This window comes from Ixodes scapularis, unplaced genomic scaffold, assembly GCF_016920785.2.
Source record: "Ixodes scapularis isolate PalLabHiFi unplaced genomic scaffold, ASM1692078v2 PGA_scaffold10__122_contigs__length_95168666, whole genome shotgun sequence".
In the NCBI taxonomy this organism is placed as follows: Eukaryota; Metazoa; Arthropoda; class Arachnida; order Ixodida; family Ixodidae; genus Ixodes; species Ixodes scapularis.
The window spans coordinates 74,558,688-74,566,831 of NW_024609836.1; the positions used below are offsets into that span (position 1 = coordinate 74,558,688).

General features: G+C 44.8%; 1 pseudogene; it reads left to right on the forward strand.

Moving 5' to 3' along the window:
• The first annotated feature begins 5,363 nt into the window (after positions 1–5,363).
• On the forward strand, positions 5,364–7,686 carry LOC121047511 (annotated as a pseudogene).
• Positions 7,687–8,144: the final 458 nt, after the last annotated feature.

Genomic DNA, 8,144 nt, shown 5'->3' on the forward strand with positions numbered 1-8,144 from the left:
TGCGCTAAAGCTATCTAGCACGTTTGGAGTTCCCGCCGGGTAAACACATAAGTACGGTAGCTAAAATCTCCAATCGTTTATTGCCCTCAAGCTATGTAGTTACCGACGCGTGACTTCGTGAGATGTGTGGAGATGGCGTGCCTCCACCTTTTTACTGAAAGTTAAAACTGGGTGCAAGTTACTGTAACATTTTTGTTTTTTTTTAAAGATTTAGGACAATGGATCTTTTCCGAGAAACGTTCTGTAGACGTGCAAGCGCCCGATTCCAAGCGGCGGAAGTCGGCACAAAAAATCGAGGAAATTCGGAAGGAGGCTGTGATTCGGGGAGTAGAACACGTAATTGCAGCATATATATAATTGTGTTATACAAAAAAAGAAAGCGGACGAAAAGAAAAACACGACACATGGGTGGATGCCACGGATTCCCCTTTTTAAAGTCAGGTTGGGCACGCGCCGCAGCTCAGAGAGCGAAGAAACTGGTAGTGTAGCTCCCAATATCGATTGGTAGCACAGGTAGGTCACTTCCTTTAATTTTAGTTCTTGCAGCCACCGCCTGGTGCGGTCGGTATGTGGAAAAGGTCCATTCGGTTTGTTGACTTTCATACTCACAGATTTACTCGTAGATTTAAAAAAAAAATAGTACCTAATTTAATTAAACAATTTGAATTGAAATCAGAAATGTTATTTTTTCAACGCTGATTTTTTTTTTCTTAAATCTATTTTGAGCAAACGATCTACAGTAACCGTCAGCTTGCGAAACGCAAGTCGTGATATTCGGTCTTCGAATATTTTAGTGAGTTGTTCTAAAGCAAACGGTTTGTCCCCGAACAATTCGCCGACGCAACTGCGCATGTGCGCGAGAATCGCGCGAGAGCTCGGGAACGGTTCGACTATAATCATTAAACATTTTAACGCGTAAACTGCCGCAAACAAAGAAATGTTTTTTTATTGTGGTGGACAGCCGGGCGTGTTTTAACGAGCGGTGCAACCGACATCTCAAAGCGGTTGAATTAAGAAGCTGGGGTGCCATTTCGAAGCGAAAGGGCAGCCGACGCAATCACGTATGCCGTCCTGGAAAAACAAAATTGAGGCATTTGTCTTCCTCGAACCAGGTGGTGTATTTAAAAAAGGCAAATAACTTGTAATGTATTACGTTAAAGGAAATTGCCTAGCTTGTTGTAGCTGCAGTTGTTTTGCTTTGTTATACTGGAAACCACTGGTGGCAGGCGCCGTAAACTTTAAACTCCTGTTCACATATGCAGCGCAGCGCCGTACCGGTGCTGAAAAGGACGCCGTGCAGAGTTGCTGGTTTAGAAGCGATGCATCGGCGCTGTGTCGCCGCTTACAACTGTCGAACAACACGTGCACTCAGTGCCTCATTTACGGTAAGTCACGCGAAAGTCAAAGCGGCATCAACTCAGTTTTTCAGCGCCAATGCGGCGCTGCTCTCTAAGAAAAAAGGGAGGAGAAAGGTAGCAAAAGCGACTGTTCCTCCTTGTTGCGGACAAGTTGCCCAGAGAAGGGAGGAACGGCAGTTCAGATGAAAGGAGGAGGGCGAGTTCCTCCTTGTTAAGTTGGCGCAGGGGTAGAACATTGCGCTACTGACCAAGTGGTCAACGGTTCGATCCCGAAGGGTGTGGTTTTTTTTTTTTTTTTTTTTTGTAAAGTTTTTTGTTTTTTTTTTTTGTTTACCAAAACACACATAAACAAACCCAGACCGATGAAAGGCAAATCTCCGAGACGTTTTCCTCCTCCAGGCAGACCGGAGAAGGCTTTCGCCCTCCCGACCCATCTTCTTTCGGTTTCGTTTTTCGAGCACATCGCGCACGTTGTTTAATAAATTAATGTTGAGTTGATTGAGCTTCAGCGGCAGCGAAGGCCGCCTGTAATTCCATCTTCTAGTCCAAACGTGCAGAACATTTCGGTTGCATTGACGTTTTTACCACTAATTTTATCAAACGAGCTAACGAAGCCGCTAGAAACAGCGAAGTTCCGGAGCAGTGCCAGCAGCTCTACATACACTGGGTAAGACGGCCGTCAAGGTATATGTACATGGGTAGCGAAGCTTCGGCCAAAAAGCGGTTCAAAACAAATCGCCAGCGACATCGACCTGGAGGGTCACGTGAAGGATGCGATTGAAGCGCGACTAGGAGAGGTGGGGACAAACATTATTAAAATTAATTAGTTTGTGACTAGAAGTATAATCATTGGTATTTTTAAACAAGCTAAATATAATTATTAGATAATATCAATCATATTTAACGCGGTACAAAATTCAAAACTGTCTTTGTTTTTGATAATATTATGCATACTTCTTATTAGCGTCCTCTGTACGCCACTAGCAAAAAGGCCGACTAGCAATAGCGATATTTGCAGTTTTTCGTAGACCTCGTGGCGCGCGGAAAGGCAGTCTGCTGACGTCCGTCTGCTTGCTTGTGTTTGGGCCTCCACGTGCTCTTCGCTTTTAATTGTTTTAGCGGCAACTAACACCGTTTCGGGAGTTTTGTTGTTTGCTCGGGCGTGATTAACCCAGTTACCTGCGCGGGAACTCGGCTGTCGTGCGCCTGGATCTTGGACGCTACTGCGCCCAAGGGGCTCAGCGTCTTTTGCGACGATGAGCACAGCGCGATACGCAAAGAAACGGTGCTCCGTGGAAATCTGGGAAAGCAACACCCGCACGGCTGGCATCTCGCTGCACCGGTTTCCCCTCGACTCTCGAAGGTGAGACTTCGCTACTGTCAGTGACGTGCCTGCTCTGTGATGTATGCCCCTTGTTCGTTCTCCTCTTAACTCATGTTAGTTTTACCTAAAGCTATTAGGGTTGTCTGGATGTGCACAAGAAACTACACCTGAAGGCGTAATATGTTAAATAGGAATGTTTTAAGTTCGAAATCACTCTGACTTCGCAGCGTTGTGTGCCGTCATTATAAAAGTGCCCACGACATTAAAATTTACCTGTACCGGCCTGGCTCTGAGGATCCTAGTGTCGTGATCATCGGCGTGGTTATCAGTGGTACAACACAGATATATAATAGGGCATCTGTGCGTAAGACTCGTGTTTTTACTCTTCATGGTGTACACAGAGCAGTGATGTCATGCATTTGTTAAGGTTCTTGCACTGATTTGCTTTGGTTTGTGGACATTTTGGCTACATTTTCTTTTCGTAGTATTCATGGCACCCTCATAGCACCATGCCTTATCTGCAGGCGCGAAGCCTGGATTCGGTTCTGCAACAACCGAAGTCTACAGGGGAAGACTCCATGGCAGCCACGAGGCAGGGTAGTTTGCTCCTTGCATTTCGAGGAGTCAGCTCTCCTGCGCCCTGGACACCTCCGTCACAATGCGTTGCCAAGTGTGCTTCCCACAAAAAGTAAGCAGACCAATAAACCTTCCGTGCACTTTGTGACTAAGCATGGTTAACCCGCTCTTAGAAAAATGTTTACCACATGGGGTTGAAATATTGCTTTTGTGGGCTCATAACATTTTTATATTATTTGCAGGGACGACACATGGCGACATTTCCAGCAAAAGCTCTCCAGGTTCAGCAGTTTTGCATGGTGAGCTTTTTCACTGAAACTAACATAAAGTGGCAGCAACTGCCAGCACCACTGCATTACCTCATGGTCTTCGTGACTTGAGCATTTTGCAAAAGAACTAGGTGAGATTAGCTTTGAAAAGCTGGTTGAACATGGACAGAGGTACTGCTAGAAGTTCATTTCAGGCCCGTTTATAATGACATGTTTTACTTGAGGTGACATAATCAACGTCACAGAGCATCTTTTGCCTTGCCGACACCCAGTCTTCCATAATAAAGCTGCCCATGAAAGAAAGTGATTTACATTTTGTGTTAAAATAGGCGCATTCACCATAAATTTGCAGAGGTGAGTGTGACACCCTCATTGAGCTACACATGCTTCGGCAGTTCAGACTCGCGGAGCTTCTGTAGTCACCCTGACGACCAGTCTTCCGAAATGAAACTTTCGTGGGAACAAGGTGATTTTTTTGTCGTGTGTTAGAATAGACACATAGGAAGGAATTCAACTACTATTCCATGGCCAACTTCACGCTAAATTTGCAGAGAGGATTTCGCCAGCCTCATCGAGCTGCACATACTCCGGCCACTCAGACTGGTGGAGTTCCTGTTGTCACCCTGACGACCAGTCTTTTGATTTAAACCTGTCATAAAAGAAGGTGAATATACTTTTTATGCATTCAAATATGGGAATAAGGGAGGACTTCCTCTTCTCCTTTGCTAAGTTCACATTCAATTTGCAGAGCGGATTTCTGTGGCTTCATTGGACCACACATACTCGTGCACCTTACTAGAGAACAGTCGACTAGGGGCCAATAATAAGTGGTGGCCGAATATTGCTTCTGCTATCTTTTTTATTCCCTTTTCTTTGTGAGCTTGCTTTCTCAAGTGGTAGAAACAGCGCAACTTGACGTAAAACAGGAAACAAGGAGTATACAGACAGGCGCAGTAAAAGTACACAGAGAGGCACTGTTTCTGCAAGCTTAAATGAACGACCAACTCGTCCAACTTTCCACTCTGTTGAACTTGTTTTCTTACTTGCAGTTCTTACAAAAGCTTTTCTTTCTTTCTTTCTTTTTTTGCGGTTGATCACAGCTACGCTCTACGTCAAGATGCTGCTCCTGCTCAAGAGTCCAGCGCGGACGTGGCTGACATGGAGATTTTGGTTTCTTCACCGTCGCCTAGAGACTCTCTCTCTGGCTGTGCTGCTGGGCCTTCTCACAAATGTGAGTGCTTTCTATAATGCGAACTTTTTTCTTTTGCAGTTTTTTTTTGTGAAGTTACAAAAGATCAGGTTGCAAAAATAAAAAGCCAAGGCTCGAAAAACACCAGGGGATACTAAACTTTATCTTGAGAGCAGATGACGCAAGGGGTCACATAACACCAGACCTACTAGCTGGCAGCTACAAATCGAAGTTTGTTCAAAGTTCACCACATTTTTGTTTCACGGTATTTTCATTGTCAAGCACACAAAAAGACAAAAAAAAATGTTCCACACGCAGGTGTTAACACCGTCAAATCAAAACAGCTGAACCGGTTTCACTGAATCATAAGTCTTCCCGCAAAACCTCACGTAAGACAGTGTTTTTTAATGTTATCAAAAAGCTGCCGTGGTCATATGTGTGTGATGCTGAGCCTGTCATGGTCCCTTGTCCTATCTGCCAAACTTTAGTCGCCTGTTGTGCGAGCGCTTCACTGTTACAATGCCATGGGCATAAGTAAGGTATGGTCAAGCTTTAAGAAAATGCATTTCACCATTTGGATGCCTATTCTGACTTGCAAGTTTCTGTGTGCGCCTTTGTCTTTTTGGACTATCAGGCCTCTGGCCAACATGAAGCACCTAGTCCAACATAAAGATGTACTGTTGCTTTCCTAAACTTGAATTGCATGTGTAGTTTGTCAAACTTGCGGTTCTTGTTTAAAGACACTTCAGATCATTGAGGAATGTTCTTGAGCGTGAATAGATTACACATTTAATAAATTGATGGCGAATGCAAGTTTTTCTTTGAGGCCTAATCTGGGTCATTTGCCAAATTGCAGCACCCTGCAAAAGCCGCAGCATCGGCAACAAGAAGGTGAACGCCTGAGAGCCAAGGTGCGACAGCTTCAAGAGCGTAACAAGAGGCTGCAAAGAAGGCTGCAACGACAACGTCAGATGAGGACTGTTGCCGAGGTCGTTGAGAGTGTCCGCGTTCATGTGTCTCCTCGTGTCGCCGCACTCGTTGAAGCCCAGCTTAGAATGAACAATGTGAGCCGGTTTGGTCAGAGATGGTGCAGCCACAACAAAGCCTTGGCTTCAGGCCTCTACTTTCATAGCCCCAAAGGCTATAAGTATTGCAGGCGACTGCTCAGGCTGCCATCAGTAAGGTCACTGCAGCTATGGCTTCAGCGTGTGCCACTAAAGATTGGATTTTACCCTGGCATTTTTGAGCTGATAAAGAGGCGGGCAGCTTCTTTTCCTCGAGCCGATCGGGCCTGCAGCAAAGTCTTTGATGAAATGCACATCAAGAAAGAGCTTTCATACAACCCCTCGTCTTACAGGTTTGAAAGACTTAAAGAACATAGTGGACAGCAAGGCAAAAAACTTTCAAATAAGGCTCTCATGTTCATGGCGAAAGGAGTCGGAACACCGTGGAAGCAGCCGCTTGGCTATTTTTTGCTCACAAAGGCACACCTTCAGATGTACTAAAAGATCTCTCTTTCCAGTGCTACAGCGCCCTTGTGGACGCTGGCCTGAAGCCGGTAGCTGTTGTATGCGATGAACGGTGCCAGAACGTGTCTCTTTTTCAAGCAACGTAACTGCCGAAAAGCCTTACGTAGAGATCAATGGCAAGCCACTTTTTTTTCCTTTTCGATGCTCCGCACCTTTTGGAGTGACTAAGAAACGTGTTATTTAAATACGGCTAAAAAGTTGGTGATTACATAGTGAAAAGTTCCTACATCAAGGAAGCTTATGAAAAGGACCGTAAACTTGAGATCGGTTCTATGCCAAAGCTGAAGGAGAAGCATTTTAATTTGACCTTCTCGTCAAAGATGTCGGTGAAGCTAGCAGCTCAAGTGTTTAGCAATCACTGCGCAGCTGCAATGTATGCCCTTGTTACTTCTTAGCAATTGCCAGCCACCGCTGTTCACACAGCGAGATTCGCTGAAAGAATCGACAGTCTCTTTGACAGCCTAAATAGCTCGCAGAAATTTGCAAAGACGCCATATGCCTCTGCAACCTGTAACGGCTCTATCCATGAGGAGTTTCTGAAAGAGTGCATTCTGGTTTTTAAGAGCCTGCAAGTACTCGGATGTGGAAGGCAGCCGCACTGCATTCGTGGCTTCTGCTTAACAGTTAGGTCTCTACTACTGCTGAGCAATCACCTCGCGGTTAATTGCGGTTTTTCCCACCTTTTAAACCGCCATCTGAACCAGGACACCTTTGAAAACACTTTTGCTGTTATACGTTCAAAATCAGGTGCAAACACGAACTCCACTTTCCGCAAATTTCAGGCTGCCTTCAGGCACCTCTTGATTAGAAACCTATTCAAGCTGTCAGAAAAATCAAACTGTGCTGATGACATGTCTCTCCTTGCTACGTTCCCAGCAGGCCTTTTGGCACCTTCTCCTCGTCTTGCCTTAGGAAGCACAGTTTTTCTTACCACGGCAGACGATTCGCCTTCAAACTACCATTTGACAATAGAAGAGAGCAACATGGTTTATTTTGCTGGGTGGCTGGCATCGAAATTCCTCAAGGTTCATTCCTGTGTAGGAACATCCCAGAAATATGAGTTGAGGACAGAAAATGCGTGTTTTTCTGAGGAAAATCAAGTGCTCTTGTATTTGAGTGTGAAAGGAACTGCCGACTCCCACTTTGGAATCCTCTCAGTTCCTTCTGCTTCTTTCATATTATTTGTTGAAGCTTGTGAGGAAGTCTTCGAGACATGTATCAACAACCTAATTTCAAAGGAGAACGTAGGGCGGACTCTTTGTGTCCTTTTTAACCAGAAGATTTCAAAGTCTCTGACTGTATGTGACGAAAGTGTTTATGATAATTTGTTTTCTCTGATTGCCAGAGTCATTCTGCACTGGTTCACGAGGAAAAAAAAGGCTGACTATTTGTTACAGTAGCAAAGTGTAAAGCTAGGCAGCAAGAGCGCAGACTACGTATGTGAGACCACCTAGAGTACTTTTTAAAGCAGTGCAGGCATGTTCTATTCGAGCCTTTCATTTTCTTCGGTTTCTTGAGGAGTAATGTAGTCTTCTAACTTATTTACATATATAGAGTTTAAAGCTGTGAAGCAAAACTGGCTTATGAAGTGCAGCATACCACAGGGCTCCAAGAGGGTTTACTCCACTTGGCTTCCTTGACCTGCACCAAACAATCGCTGCGTTGCAGTGTAGCAGCACCAGCAGATGCAAGTTAAGATATTTTTAGCATTATGGTACCTTGCCCAAGGAATGTGTAGAAAAGTGTAGCTTTTCTGTCTATTACAGTTGTGGCCTCAGTTGTCGTCGGAACACTGTGGAACCTCCGAGTTATTAATGGCTGCCTATCAACTGTCAATGTCCTCACAACATCCAGCCGATTGTACAATGTATTATGTTATAACAGTGTGCCTTATGTACA